This window comes from Nannospalax galili, unplaced genomic scaffold, assembly GCF_000622305.1.
Source record: "Nannospalax galili isolate Female #2095 unplaced genomic scaffold, S.galili_v1.0 scaffold25, whole genome shotgun sequence".
NCBI classification, from domain to species: Eukaryota; Metazoa; Chordata; class Mammalia; order Rodentia; family Spalacidae; genus Nannospalax; species Nannospalax galili.
The window spans coordinates 1723382-1740216 of NW_008355642.1; the positions used below are offsets into that span (position 1 = coordinate 1723382).

Genomic DNA, 16835 nt, shown 5'->3' on the forward strand with positions numbered 1-16835 from the left:
TCTCCCCTCATCAAGACTTACTATTAAAGAAAATTTTGAATGATTATAATGTGAAAAATAATTGTGTTTTATATTTAAGTATTGAGAATTGTAATAGACTTTTAGTTTAATTTTATTGCTTGGATCTTACGTAACCTAATTGATGAATTACAGAATATACGAACAAAATTCTACATGAAAAGTGATATTATAATTTATATCAGAATATTGTTTGTTTATTCCTATGGTAAGAAACCCAATTCTCCTTTGACTTGTTTTCAGTTCTGCTTATTTAAGGAAAATAATGTGGCAAACAAAATGAATAAAACCTGAGTAGTTTTGAATGCATATTGCACTGGCTGCAAGGAACACCATGCGAGAATGCATTCTTCTGGGACTGACCATCAGGATCAGGAGTGGCTAGCAGAAAAAGCATGATTCCATGCCGGTAGGAAGCTCCTGAACTTTTGTTCTCAGAAGGGACTGCCATCTTCTTCCTCTCCCTCTAGAGATCTTAGTCTCCTTATTTAGCATTTGTTTACAAAGTTTAAAGAGAGAGTAGTTTAGCAGTTTGTAGTAATATTTCAGCTTAGAAGCTAGCTTTACATGGTTGATGGAGAGAGAAGGAAAGTCATTTTAATTCATAAAGTGCTGATCTCCACCCACGAAGTCAAAGCAGGGTCCTCAAGGGATAAAGCTTTGTTAGTTATGAGTGCATAATTTCTTTCTATAATAAATTTGTAAAACCTTTTTCATTGCCTTTATTACAATACCATTGTACTATTTTAAGGAAGTTAGTTGTTATAAGTTATATAAAGTTACTTAAATTTTTAATGTTTGAAATGTTGATTAAATGAACTATTTTCAGAGATGATTGACCTACATAATAGTTGCTGTGAGGAATATTTTGACCAATACAAAGACTTCCCTACCCTTATGAAGTTTATAGTCTAGTATAAGAATGGAGTTACACAGTCAACTAACTGTACAAATAAGTGCCTTATAGAGGTTCAAACAAAGCTTGTACAAGTTAGAAGGTGATGACTATTGTTAGGTAATTTTAGCTAAGGTGACTGATGAGTCATCTTGTTCACAGACATGTAGAATATTAACATAAAAAAGGAAAATTATAGGTCACTCACATTTCCATAGGAAATTCTGTGTTCATTACAATAAGCTTAGTTTTTTTTTTTTTTTTCAGCATTGATGCTTAGGATTAGACAATTCTTGACCCGAGAATGACATGCTTCTGAGAGGTTCAGTTTTTAAAACTGTCATCCCAGGGACAGAACCATCGGTAGAGAAATTTTCGGGGTCTGGGGTTCTAAGAGTAGTTAGAAATGATCAGGCTAATAGGTCAAATTAATTGACAAAAATTTGTGTCTGTTACTGTGTCAGTCATTGTGACAGGTATAACTAATACAGTGGTCCATTGTCCTTCAGTCCAGAAGAACTCAAAATACTGCATCAGTGAAAAAAACATTTTCAAAAAAATCTCATCCTGTGATCTCTGGACCTTCTAAATTGGGTGAAAGACAATAGGCCAGATGGAAGGAACACCTTAAACTTAAAACTTAGGACAGGAACAGTGTTCCCCTGGAATGGTCTGGTTTTGGACAGTTAGTATATGCCCATGATATAAACACAGTAGTTCAAATATCTTAAGACGAAAATGCCATGTAAAAGTTCTCTCCCACCTCTCTCTCAGCTACCTATCTTCCCTTTCCACAGGCATTCTGTTGATTCCAGTTTCTTGTATATCCTTTTTGGGGTGGGGGTCTACGCATATACTAGCATTTTATGTAAATACACCCACCTTTATGATTTGTACAAAAGGTAGCATACTATATACATATCTTCACATGTTTTTGCGCAGTTGGCAGTCAATTTTGGCGTTGGTTTTCTAAGATTTGATTTTTAGGACAATTTTACTTTACAACCAAAAATGTAGAGCAATACCACATGCTCTGTGTCTCAACAGATGCGTAGACTCCATTATCAGGATTGCTCAGTACAGTAGTACATTTGCTAAAATTGATTACCCTGAATTGATAAATTATTAACAGTTACTTGAGGGCTTGCTCTTGGTGGTGTATATTTTACAGACTTGAGCAAATATGAGTATCTATCACCATAGGTTCACAGAGAATGGTTCTACTGTCTGTGCTCTACCTATCCATTTTCCCTGTCCCCTCTGGCATTCTTTGATATTTTTGCTTTTTCATAGTTTGGCCTTTTCCAGAACACCATGTGATTGAGATCATGCAGTACAAAACCTTTGCATATTGGCCTCTTTCACTTAGTATTTTGCATTTTAGTTTCTTCCATGTCTTCCCGTAGTCTGATAGCTCATTTCTTGTTAAGTGCCAAACATGAATCCATTTTCTAAAGGTAACCCTGTATTTATTCGTTCACCTATTGGGCAGGAAACAGAGCAGCCATTGGGAACATATGTTGCCTTTTGTGAATTAGGAAAAACAATGCCCTCTCAGTCAGTGTAGCCCTGTCAGCACATGTCTTGGAAAGTAGAATACAATCAGAACAATTGTGTTTAGCACCTCTGCATGCATATCTCTATGAATATATGTGAAAATCACAGGTGTGATAATGGAGTATACTTTGAATTTCTGAAGCTTGACATCAATGTTCCATTTTAAACTTTGGAAAGCTGTCCCCTTTGGGAATGGTGTACATGTCTTCCTTAACTGTACCTTCACCACCCTCCTCACTGTATCGTTTCTGCTGTTAAATGTCATTGAATTGTGAGTGCCTTTGACACTGGAGACCTCAAGTTTTCATCTTTGTTCTTCCTGCCCATCTCTTCTCTTCTCCACTGTTATCTAGGTAGACTATTTTTTGTGTAAAAGTGCTGAGAGAATTTTCTTGAAAATTTTTCTTAAGGAAGTTAAGAGCAGTGAATTTTAAAATCTGCCTCTCAGTTCATTAAGAAGGTATCTTGAAGATTTAAAACTCAAATTATTTTGAATTAAAATACCCTCACATACCACTCTTGCAAGAGATAAAAGGGTATGCTATGAAATCAACCAACTAATGATGGAGTAGTGCAATTTCAAAAGCTTGAAGCATTATAGCTTCGAGAAGAAAAAAAGAGTGCCTGCACTCCTTGTTGGTTTGTAAGCAGGTTGTTGGGTTTTGGTTCCACTGAATATTAGAACATTGAAAGAAGAATAATCCTTTATAAGGGTGTTTTAAGGACTTCATGTATACAAAGAATTTTATATTGTTATAGGTCAAAGAATGTACTTCAAGCTCTGTTCAGAACAAACCTAAAGTCTTTTGTGTGCATTATATGCTTATGTTCAGGAGAAGCAATGTAAATCTTACACCGTAAAAATCCCTAATTTCATCAATTCTTAAATTCTATACATCACTGATTTATGAGGGAAACTTTTTTCAAGACTGTCATTTGATTAATGTTAAGCACTAGAAATGTTCTATGAATTAATATTAAATATTCTGTTAATGCTTACATCACTGGAGCTCTATATGTATATGCACAGGAACAAAGAGGAGAGAGAGAGAGAGAGAGAGAGAGAGAGAGAGAGAGAGAGAGAGAGACTCACAAAGCACACAAGGAAGCGTACAAAGAATGGAAATATACTGTTTTCTTAAATACATCTATGTAGACTATATATTAATAAATAAAATTAGTAGACTAACCTTATTCAACCTAATCAGCATGTCATAAACAACTGAGAAGTTAAAATATATAACAGTAGTTGTAAAAATGCATGATTCTGAAGATTAAGCCTATAATGAGGGAATGAATTGTTTGACATCCGTATTGGACAGTTATGTTTCCTTATGTGTAGAATTTAAGGAGATAGTTCTAGAAGTTGTGTTGAATAAAACTGTGGAAGAAATTGCCCTTAAGTTCTAATGTTCACAGTGAATTATCAAGCAAGAACTGTTTACTAACAGTACATAAATGTTTTTCCATTATAGAGAATGACTATTCCTTGAAGAGAATTGGAGAAAACATTTGTTTTCCTTGATTATTTGCTGTAAACAATTTCTTGTAACCAAATCAGCAAAAGACTGTGGGTTCAGTGTGAGACCAGGCATTGTTTTATAGAATCTCTTTTAACCTAATGTTAATTATAACAGGCTTTTACCTGTATTCCAGGAATACAAAAAGTTAGGTTGATTCCAGTAGCTTTTATTTTTCAGGATTAGTGCTAAAATCAGATTGTGTGAACTCTAAATCATGAGTCTATAAATTCTTGGATATACTAAGTAAATTACAGTATAACTTCCAGTACAATTGTAAGAATGTTGTAACCTGCAGATGCTTTTCTTGAGAGTTTTTGTGATTAAAGATTGATTTCCTACTGAATTTGCATGGGTAAGTTTTCATTCAGCTAACATTAAAAATCATTGTCAGCTATCATTTGAATACCATGCATGTATTTGACTGCTTATCGCCAACTAATATGAATTTAAAGAAAAGACTAGTACCTTTTTTGTTTGGCAAACATTTATAGTGGTGAATAGGATAGGCACATTTACACTCCATGTGTGTTCATGCGTACATATTTTATAGTAATCTTGGTCTGTGGACTTGATATACAATAAATAATTTGCCAACTTTGTCTTGTACTGGAGTATATGTAAATATACTGTCTTTTCTATTTAATCAAACAGTTGAATATTTCTGTTAACCAAGCAGTTGACTATTTTATGGCTGGGATATTTGTGTCAATTTTTAATATAAATTTTTATGATCATACTTGTATATATCTCACATTATACATGTATACATGTATGTATAAGTACAGTTTATGACAATTTGTATTTAAATATACAGAGAGAAGACAGTCACTTGCCAATATCCTTGCTTTAGTAAGGGACTCGCATGCGAACAGTGCTACGTGGTGCTATAATCGCCTTTTTCTTAATCTGTCCCCTCATTCTGTGAACTAACTGTATGTGTCTTCTCCATCTTGCTCCATTGTTCGTACTGGAACGGCTTATACTAGAAGTAGGAAACTCAAGAGGGGAAATACCGTGTGGAAAGTTGAGTAAATTTGATACCACATGGGAATGGGTGGAGCACAGGGGTCATTTTACAGTTGAACTTATTTGTTAAGGAAGGATTCATCCATGGGTTTGAATTATGTTTCAAATCATAATGATTTAGAATTTGATTTTGAAGGAGGCTAGACAATCCGATTAATGAGGATTATGGACAGGGCTTGGCGATTAGTTTTCTTGAGAGAATTATCAGGTAAAGAGATTATTTGAAAATTCTTGAATCAAGAGAGGTAATGTTGCAGTGGCTTGAAATTAAAGCATCTGTTCACTCATGTTTACTTCATTTTCTGACCTATTGAAGAATTCTGTAAAAATTACACAGTTGAATCAGAGTGAGGAAAGTCATATAAAACTGACTCATTGTTAAGGAGACTGTTGGAATAGTACAGCAATAGAGAGGGCTCTGTAGTCTACACAAGGATTAACTGTGAAATTAGATTTGAGAGGAAGGAATAGGTGCAAACAATAGAACAGGAAGGAAAGGGCATCATTTGAAATTTAACTTAATAATGTGGGTGATGGTTCAGAGGTTCATGTTAGGCTAGCACTGCTCTTCCAAAGAGGACTGTGCCATTTTCAAGTGGAATTTGGAGAGTTTGGTCTGCCACTCACTGTTGAAGCCCTGTGGAACATCATTTGTAATTTTGCCTCCACGCATACATTGTAGAGTTTCCGTTTTCTGTCAGTTCTTGACTATACAACTAACCTCTGAAATTCTTGTAGAGCTTGTGAGGCTAAATAAAGAAAAATACTACTTGCTGAGAACATATTATGCCTTTTGTGTGTTGCTGAATGTCTCATATACCTATTGTTTCCTGTTTCCCTACGAAGCCAATTATTCTGTAAGGGTATAAATGCACGTGTATGGGTGACTGGGCACTGTGCTGAAAGAAGACTCTCTGCCCTACCAAGGCCTCTGTCCCCTAAAAAAAGCTTAGCTCTCTAGCCTTTCTTTTTCCTTTTACTCCATTGATCTATTCCTTCTGATGGCTCCAAGACACAAATATGGACATAATGTGCATTCTCCATAATGATCCTCTTTTTTAAAAAATATTTCTATTATTTTTATTTTATGTATATGAGTGTATTGTCTTCATGATGTAAGTACACCCATGTTGTGCAGTGCCCACAGAGGTCAGAAGAGGGCATTGGATTTCCTGGAACTGAAGTTACGGATGGTTGTTAGTCACCATGTAGGCGCTGGGAATCGAACCTTGGCCTTCTGCAAGAGCACCTAGTTCTCTTAACCGTTGAGTCATCTGTTCAGCTCCAATCCTCTCTTTTCTTACTTACCCAAACTTGCAATTTGAGTGAGTGGCCTTCTTCACACTCATTATTTGTAGATATTTTCTTAACATGTATTGCTTTATGCTGAATTCTATTTTTGAGTTCCCTCCCTTTACTAATTTCTGAAGATGAGGGATGGTAGGTGGCCTTTTAATTTTGGATTTCCAGTGCATGGCACATAGTAGAGAAGATGTTCAATAATGATTTCTTTTCAAAAAAGATTTATTTTTAATTACATGTATTTGGATGGATATGTTCATATGAGTGTTGTTGCCTGTGAAAGTGAGAAGAGGGCATTAGATCTCCCGGAGCTAGAGTTACAGGTGATTGTGAGCCACCCAACCTGGTACTAGGAAACAACCTCAGATCTTCTGCAGGAGAAGTGTACACTCAACTACTGAGCCATTTCTCTAGCCCACAATGATTAATTATATTAAGTTGACCTGATCAACTGCAATCTGGATTCTTATCTTGTCTGTGCTACAGGGTGGCCTTTTACATACTCTAACCAATTATTTTCTATTGAGAAAAGAGGGGTAAGGGAAACCTCTTAACTTTCTTTGTAGTCTGTCTTCATCTAGGCAGTGCTATGTTAGAAATACCTACTTCTGACTTGGCTCCAGGTAACACATTAATCACCCATGGGTATAGTGCTCATGATCCTCTGTGCACAAGATGGTGCATATATATTGAAGTGCCAGTAATAATTGAGGTGAGGAATTGTGAAAAGCATTGTATATACTCATTTCTACCCCAGAATGATGAAGCTAAGGAGACCAGGGATTCCCTGTTTATCTGAGAAGGCATGACATACTCAACATAGAAATTAGAATAAGTTGTTACAATTACTGTCACTGTGACCAGAGGCCTGATGGTCAGGTGTTCTTTTACAATAAAATGTTCTTTCTTTTTCAGGATTGGAGAAGAAACCAGAACAACTTGAAAGTTCTTAATGAGCTAAGTCTAGAGAGGAAAGAGCCTCTGCTCTATTGACTCCCCCTCAGTCTCAGTCACATTAGATGACTACCAGTTAGAACATGTCTGCCCTTTGATTCTACTTCTAAAGTGCATTCGTGGAAGGAAAAGTGATACAAGCATAAGAGGTAGCTTGTTGTTCATCCTCTATTATGACACCCTGTTCTTGAATTTGAATTTGAATTCTAGTAGATGGAGTTCTTATATTTTTCTTGAACCAGCTACCTTTACAACAAGAAAAAATTTTTAAATGCATCTTTTTCCAATTAAATTAATAGCAGCAGGTTTTATAATTCATGGTGTCATTGATAAGGTCATTAACTTCTAACTAGTCCCTTTTTTGTAACAAATGGTTGAAAATTTCATGCAACTACCTGTTGGATCTCCAGAAACTAATTATTATAAACATTATTTACTACTAAACAGACTTCTGGCCCACATTAGGATCAGAGGTAATCAAATAGACCAAAATAATTGTTGAACTTGTATGAAAATATAGGATATAGTAGCTAATCTAGGGTTCTAAGGATGAACTTGTTTCTTCTTTAAGATTTATTTTCTTTTAAATTATGTGTATATATGTATGTGTGTTTGTGTGTGTGTGTGTGTGTGTGTGTGTGTGTGTGTGTGTATGTGCTCTCAGAGTCCAGAAAAGGGTGTCAAATCCCCTGGAACTGGAGTTACAGACAGTTGTGAGCCACTTGATAAGAGCAATGGAAACCAAACTCATGTCCTCTGCATGAGTGTTATGTTCTCTTAACCACTGAGCTGTCTCTCCAGCCCTGGAGCCTACTTTTTTTTAATATTTGTACTGAGGTCTCCAGGTTATAGCTAGAGAATTTATGAAATCATAAGGCTCCGGTAGATGGAGTTGAAAGTGATATGACCTTAAGTAACTTTTCATGTATGCTCTAATTTTTATGGGTCATATGCCCTTATAGCCATCATCATTCAAAGTGAGTCATAACCAGAGAGTGCATACGGGTATTATGAAACTCTGGACATATACAGCCATGCTAGTATTGGGCTCTTTTAAAAATAGACCATTTGTAGACAGTACTATACACTCTGGATTTCCCAGGGCAGACATGATTTCACTTTATCTCAGTGAGTTTTCTGTTTGGAAAATGTTTACCAGGTATATAAGAATGTCCTTTCCAGCTCGTTCAGCCCTGCCATTCTCATTGCCAGCAGTTCTCACACACTGTCAGCAATCTCTAATTTGCTCCCATCTTGTTTCTTTGCTACTTTAACCCTAGTGTGCCAACTAATCTTGTTTCTCTGCCATCTCTTTGCCTCTGTAGTATAGCAAATGGAGTAGCCTTATGCTCTCACAATGCTGTGCTTTGGTGATAGAATATACCCTGTTGACAAACCACACTTCTTTTTCTCCCAGGACACTCTTGGAGGATGGAAGCTGTTCCAGTGCAATACACATTTACAGAAGCCACAAAACTGATTCAATAAGAAGCAATATCACCACTATCATTTATTGTTTACTGTATGTAGGAGAATTTTGGTGGAATGTTTTCTTACCATTATTTAATCTAAGATTATACCCTTCTCACAGAAAAGGAAACATGCTTAGGGAGGTTCAGTGAGTTGTTCAAGATCCTTACCAATATAAAGTATTAGTTGTGTACATACAGGAGTCAGAACTGAGTGACATGACCAAGCATCTCAGCCCAATAATAGAAGAGACATTTTACCTTTACACTTCCTATCTCAAGAAAATAGATATTCCTTACACTTCACAGGTGATTTTAACAGGATTCACTTTTGTCCTGTGTGCGTGCACATGCGCATGCATGCCACATGAGTGCAGTGCCTGCAGAGGCTGGAGGAAGGTGTTAGATAATCTGGAGTTGGGGTTATTGGTGGTTGTAGGCTGCAGATATGGGTGTTGGGAACCAAACTTGGCTCCTCTGCAAGAGCAGTACCCACTCTTAACTACTGAACCATCTTTCTAGCCTCAGTGTGTGATTTTATTTTATTTTTTTAGGTATCACACTGGTCCTCAAAGTTAGTCATATATGAAGATCACCCAGAGAACTCTTGGAAACAGATTGCTGGCCCCACACCCAGAGTTTCAGATTCAGTAGGTCTGTGATGAGGCCTGAGTCTTAATTTCTGAGACATTCCCAGAGGAGCCAATGCTGGGGATCCAGGAACCATACTTCTGTTTGGTGATGATAATCTTGGGAGAATGCCTTGAGTTTCAGATTGACTTCTGGGTAACTCATTCCTTGGTACTTTCTGTGGCCTTAACTAAGCTTGATTATATGTGTCCTGTATGGTTCCCTCTTCTCCACCCCGTTCTCTTTCCAGGTCAGGAATTAGGGCAAGCCAGTTTTGTCTTCTGCCTCCACCTAAGGTCACGTTCTTTTTGTGTCTCATATGTCTTGAGAAAAATATGCACCAAGGAACTTAATTCATGAACCTGTCAGTCAGAGTCATCAACTTCACTTTAAAACAATTTCTAGCTACTCTAATGTTGGGTTTAATCAAAGCAGATTCCTGAAAACCTGAGTTTAAAAGATACATTTTTCTGCTTTCTAAAAACTAGCAGAGCAACAGAAAACCAGTGTTGTTTCCTCTTTCTGTTGACTAAAGCTAGAACAGTTCTAGTCACTTTAAAAATAATAACTTATCATATATTTCTTTGTAATTGTCTTTTTCTTTACCATAAAGTACATACCCTGGGACATTCATTTTACTTTGAATTCAAAAATTAGAATTCATTCTTTTTTTTGTTTCATTTTGTGTTGTGAGACAAGGTATTACTCCGTAGTCAAGACTGACCTCGAATTCATGATCCTTTTGTCTTAGCCTGAGTGTTGGGCTTTCAGGTGTATACCACCACACCTGGCTACTATTATTGTTTTTGATCGTCAGACCATAATTGCATGCAATTATGGAATACAAGGTGATGTTCTGACATATTTATGCAATGCGTCATAATCAAGAAAATTAACATGTTCATTACCCAGGCTTGGCTGTCATTTTTTATTATGAGACATGTGAAATTTACTCTCTTAGTAACTGAGAAATATATAATACATTATTATAGACTGTAGACAGATAGCGTGGGGTGCAGTAGATCATAGAACCCATTCCTCCTTCGTGTATTTAACTTTGTAATCTTTGACCAAGAAATCTACATTCCCTTAGTCTTTTTCCTCCTCCAGTCATTGGTAATATCATTGTTTTAACTTTTCTTCTATGAGTTCAATAATATTAGATTTCATATATGAGTTAAGATCCTGTGGTATTTATTCTTCTATGAAAAATTTATTTCACTTAACATGCACTCCAGACTTATCCCCGTTGTTGTAAATGACAGGTTTCCTTACTACTTTTTTAAGACTGAAAAATATCCCATCATGTTTATGTACCAGATTTTCTTCATCTATCTATTGGTGGACAGTTAAGTTGTTTACATTTCTTGGCTATTGTAAGTAGTTTTGCAAGGAACATGAAAAGGCAGATATCCCTTCAATATATGGATTTTAGTTCCTTTGAACATAGACCCAGCAATAGGAAACATGTAGGTATCCTTTGTTTTTACAATGCTGTGAATTGAGCCAATGAGTTCATAAATTCTAGATAAGCACTCTACCACTGAGCTATATAGACCCACAGCTCTGTATAATAAGTATTTCTATTTTTAGTTTTTTAAAGAATTTCTTACTGTTTTTCAAAATGGCTGCACTGATTTCCATTTTCACCAACAATGTATAAGAGTTGTCCCTTTTTGTATCCTCTGTAACATTTATCTGTCAGGTTTTTTTATGAAAACTATTCTAACAGATATGAGACAGTATCTTATTGTGGTTTTGGTACAATTCCCAAAATGATCAGTATATACTGATCATTTTTGCAAGAATCTCTTGGCTATTTGTATGGTTTCTTTTGAAAACCATCTCCAGATTCCTTTGCACATTTTAAAATCAGATTGTTTGCTTGCTTGACTTATGTACGTTCCTTATGTATTTTGGGTGTTTATTAATGTTTTATCAGATGTGTAGTATGCATATATTTTCTCCCATTCTGTAGGTTGTCCTTTCACCTGCTAATCTTTTATGTTGCTGTGCAAAATATACTTTATGCCTCCTCTTCCTTGATGTTCCTTAAGACTTGTTGGGGGACTTGTTGTTGTTGTTCATAAAGGAATAATTTCATTCTTCTTCTTGTGGATATCCAGTTTTCTTTGTTTTTTGAGGATGGTATCTATTTCCCACTGTCTACTCTTAATCCCTTTGTTAAAAAAATATTTGACCATAAATGTATGGGTTTATTTCTTGATGTTATGTTCTTTTCTCTTGATTAATATATCTGCCTCTATGACCATAACATGTTTTTATTGTAGTTGCTTTGTAATGTTTTGAATTCAGAGAGCACAATGCCTCCAAATTTATTCTTCTTGCTCAAGGTTGCTCTGGCTGTTTGTTTATTTTTTGTTCTATACACATATAAGTATTATATTTTCCTATTTCTGTGAAAAATGATATTGCAGCATTGAATGTGTAGATCATGTTGAATAGTTTATACATTTTTGCAGCACAAATTCTTCTAGTCTTTCAACATGAGATATCATTTCATTTATTTTACTTTCTTTTATTAGTGAAGACCCCTCCATGGGAAGGGGATGAGCCCCTCCTATGGGCTGTGATCCTGTACTAAATAAAAAAGAGAAAGTGAGCTGAGCACTAGCGTTCATTGCTCTCTACTTCCTGACAAAATGTAACCAGGTGCCTCACATGTCTGCCTCCCCAACTATAGCTGCTCTGACCACAATGATATTCCCTGCCATAATAGGCTATACTCTCAAACTGTGAGCTACAATATACTTTTCCTTATGGTGCTTTTCTTGGGTCTTTTCATAGCAAGACAAAATGTAGCTAGTATATAGTGTTTTTCCTTCTTGGTTAAATTTGTACATAATTATTTAGAATTATGTTAGTATTATAAGTAGGAGTTTTTCTTAATTTCCTTTTTCCTTTTCAAATAGTTCACTTTTAGTTTATGGAAACCCTACTGACTGATTTTGTTTGCTACAACTTTCCATTGATCAATTCTAAGAGTTTCTTTAAAAGTAAGCTCTTTTTACTTTCCTACATAGAAGATAATATCAGCCAATGACAGTTTTTCTTTACCCATTGGTCTGTTCCTTTTTCTTTGTAACTGCTCAGGCTAGGACCTGTAGTAATTTCTCAAAAAGAAGTGTTAAGAGTAGGGATCTTTGTCTTGTCCTTGAGCGTATAGAAAAACTTTTCAACCCTTTCACTCATTAATGAGATTTTTTTCTATACCTCATCTGTTGACAGTTTTGCCATAAAATGTGTTGAATGTTTTCAAATGCACTTTCTGCATCCATTTAGATGATCATATGATTTTTTTTTCTTCCTGCTAAGGAATGAACCACGGGCTTTGTCATGCTAGGCAAGTGCTCTACCACTGACCTACACTCTTAACCTGGTCATTAAAATTTTATCCTTCATTTTGTTGGTGTAGTGTATCTCATTTACATATGTTGAAATATCCTTGGCTATAGTAGCCAAGTCTCACTAATTATGGTGGATAATTCTTTTACTGAGTTCCTGAATTTGGTTTTGCCAATATTTTGTTTAGGATTTGCATCTGTGCTCATCAGAAACACTGTCCAGGAAATTTCTTGTAGTATTCTGGTCTGATAGTGGTATAAGAATAATGCTAGCACTAATGAATTTGGAAGTATTTTCTGTTAATTGTTAAGTGTTTGGTAAAATTCAACAGTGACATCAACTAGTCTTTATTTTTAAGTGGGAGATTTTTTAAATTACGGTGTTAATCTTTTTATTCATTACTGATCTTTTCAGATTTTTTATTTCAGATTTGATTTTGGTGTGTTTTATGTCTTTAGGAATTTATCACTTTCTTCTCAATCACCCAGTTTGTTAACATACAGTTGTTCATAGAAATCTCTTCTGATCCTTTGTTTTTTGGTGGTATCAGTTGTGTGATGTCTTTAATTTGTAATCCTTTGGTTGCTTTTCTCTATTGTTTTATTTTTGAGACTATTTCATTTATTTCTGCTCTTATCTTTGTTCTTCTAACTTTGAATGGAGTTGGTTCTAATTTTTCTAAATCCTTACTTATACGTGATCTTTGTTTTCTTTTTTATAACTGTTTACTGTTTTTCATTCACTAATAGGATTGTTTTTTACGTGATTTTGGTATGTTGTTTTCCATTTTCTTTTCCCTCATTTTTTTCTGGAAACAGGGTCTTCAATATAGTCTAGGCTTGTCTGGGCTGGGCTTGAACTCACGAGGACTTGCTAACATCAGCTGTCTGGATGCTGGGAGTGTAGACACGCATATGCCATACTGCCTAGCTTCCATTTTCTTCTTTCCTAAGCATTTTTGTTTCTTTAAAAGAAAATTCTTCTGTGATCTATTTGTTGCTTAAGAACATTTGTTTAATTTCTCCATATTTGTGTGTTTTCCAAGATTTATTCTGTTACTGAGTTTTAGTTTCATTCCATTATGATCTAATTCAAAAATATGTTCTACCCACCTGCTCTTATCTTTCACTGTCAATTTTTATCTCAGAAGTTTTATGACTTTTTTTACTTGCTCTGCACCTTCCGTACTTTGATTTAACTGGCTTTCACTTAGAACATTGCATCTTTGGAACTATTTTCTTGCTGTCTAGTTTTATTTTGTTTTCATCAAAATTTCTTTGGTGCTCTGTTCCTATGGAGGAAAAGAGTTACCTACCAGGTGCCATGACAGGAATGCTTATTTTGCCTCATACTTTATATACTGAATTGTAATCCCTAAGTGGATGGAATTAAGATGTAGGATTTGGGGGAGGTGATTAGAGCCTCTTCTATTTGAATCTCATGAGTAGGACTGAGTGCACTTATAAAAATAAGGCCCAAAGATGCTTATTTATCCCTTCCACAGTGTGAACATACAGCAACAAGGTGATGTCTATTAGCAACTGGTCCTCACCAGACATTAAATCTGCCATTGCCTTTATCTTGAAATTCATAGTATGCAGAACTATTAAGAAAAATATTTTCTGAACCAGGAGAGGTGGTGCATGCCTTTAAGCATTCTGGAGGCAGAGGCAGGTGGATCTCTGTGAGTTCAAGGCCAGCCTGGTCTGCATAGAGAGTTCCAGGCCAGCTGGAGCTACAGGGAGACCCTGTCTCAAAGACAAAAAGATTTTTTTCCTTGTTTATAAGGTACCTGGTTTATGGTATTTTATTTTAGCAACTCAAATGAGCTAAGGCAGATTTTTCTAGGAAGAACATTTCATTTAGCTTGGACATATTATTATTTTTAAAATAAAAAACAACAGTCTTCCTTAATCAGTTATCTATTAATTCCTGAATGTGGATATTTTTCAGATGGAGAATCCTTGAAGTTGTGTCTGAGAAATGTTTTCCAATCTCATGCAGTATGTACTCAATAGGCTATGATATTTTCTACCAACCTGCACCAAGGGGCCAGACTTAACTGCTTTACCCAGACTGAGAAACAAGTTTTACTGCGGATTCAGAGTTTTCTCCTTGATAATTTGGGTCCTGATGGCATAGAGTGTACTCATATATTTTCACCCATATGTAAAGCAAATGTCTGGGTGAGATCACAGTAGAGGAAATGATGTACAAGCTTGTTCATCTCTGGAAATGAGAAGCATTTTTCCTGTGTCTTTTGAGTCCAAATAGCCCTGGTTGGTAGTATCATATACGTCCTATACTATCAGTGTTTTAAGCAAGCAAAGCAGTCTTTTGAAATTTTAAATTAATTTAAAATTTTTATACATAAAAATGTAAGTTAAACATAGGTAACACGATCTTGATGTAAATGTTAAAGGCGTGTGATAATACCCAATAGTATTTAACTCATAGAGTGCTCCCAGTGCATGTTACTTCTTATTTTCCTTCTTTATGTTCTTAACCCCCTGAAACATTTGGTTGAGCTGGGTGCAGTCTCTTGCCCTGCACTCCATCAGGTCCAGAGTCTTATATTTCCTAGATATGGAATCCTTTCAACAGCTACTGACCAAATGACATTTAGTATAATAAATCATAGTACTTAGAATATCCCCAATTCCACCAGACATCTAAGCAAAGAAATTGAAGGGCTACCTACCTAGCAGATGTCTCATTGACCAAAATGATAGTAACATTTATAGTTCCACCTTCATTAATAGGAATTTACTACATGGCAGTTTCCAAATTTTTTTTTCCAGCTCAGACTCTGATTTGCATCACCCCCATCAGCAGTCTAATGTGTGCAAACAGTGGAATGTCATCACTGCTGCCAAAATTATTTTTTAATTGCTAATGCCTTTGGGTTATGTATTAGTGCTTTTCTCATTGCTGTGACCCAACAGCAACTTAAGGGAGGAAGAATTTCTTTTGGCTCATGGTTTGAGGGGATGTAAGTCTGTAATGCCTGGACATGGTAGCAGATCCAACACATCTGTGGAGGTAGGAGCATGAGGCTCCTTGCTTACATCTCTGAGGACCCGGAAGCAGAAAGAATAGGAAGGGGGCCTGAATGTACTCATCAAAGTCTTCCCCCAGTGACCAACTTCCTTCAGCTACGACTTACCTCCCAGAGCTTCCACAACCTCCTAAATAAATACCACCAGCTAGTGATCAACTGTGCAGACACGTTAGCCTATGGGAGACATTTTACATCCAAACTATAGCATTCCTACAACAGTTCCTCAAGCAGGTGGCCTCCATTTTGAATATCCATGTTTGAGGATGAAATGAATTGTTTGAGTGTAGTCTTCTGACTGGATGGTAAAGTTGCACCTTAGGCCTATGTCTTCTGGTACCTTCCTTCCCAGTTCCACCACTTTTATCCTATTAAGCCACAGTGTTTTGAACTGTGAGTTCCTGGTATATGATTTATATAATTTCTAGATCTTTTAGATTAAATTATTTCATTTCTCCTTTAACAAACTTATTTAGTCCTTATTATATGCTAGGGGCTAGCCTAGCTCTCTTCTTGGGGCTTACAGCCAAGCAGGTAGACAAAAAAAGTGATGGGTTACTGTGAAGAAAAATGAAGCAGTTTAAAATTTGCCCATGTCAATATATTACAAAATTATAACAGCTACCTCTGGAGACATTTTTTAAAAGTTAGTCTTCGGAAGATGGCCTCAAAAAAGGATTGTCTCTGACAGCTCTCTGCAGGGCTTACCTTCTTTTCCATTATTTGGGCCAAGACCTTACTTTCTTGTATAGCTTTGACAGCCTTGATCTAATTTTTAAGGGCATAGCCAAATAGATTATAGAAGAAAGTCAAGAAAAAAAACACTTTTGGAGTTAACATCCTCAAATAATTTCATAGTTATTTTACTTTTTGATTCTTTTAAATGGAAGTCTTGCTTTATAGTATCTTATACCAAGACAATGAAAATACATATTTAAGAATATTTAGTTAATTCTGCTGTGTTTAAGAAAATTTATGAAAATACTGTGAAAATATCTAGTTAACTTTGCTGTGCTTAAGAAAATGTTGTGGTTAAG

At 35.7% G+C, this 16835-nt stretch overlaps 1 protein-coding gene and 1 non-coding gene across 2 annotated transcripts in view; one reads left to right on the forward strand and one right to left on the reverse strand.

The window, feature by feature from the left end:
* Ammecr1 (Alport syndrome, mental retardation, midface hypoplasia and elliptocytosis chromosomal region gene 1) overlaps positions 1-16835 on the forward strand; it is a 130259-nt gene that overhangs the window by 22832 nt on the left and 90592 nt on the right. The window lies entirely within an intron of this gene.
* On the reverse strand, positions 15541-15610 carry LOC115067665. Its single transcript, XR_003847036.1, has one exon. It is a non-coding gene; the product is annotated as a small nucleolar RNA SNORD104 (small nucleolar RNA).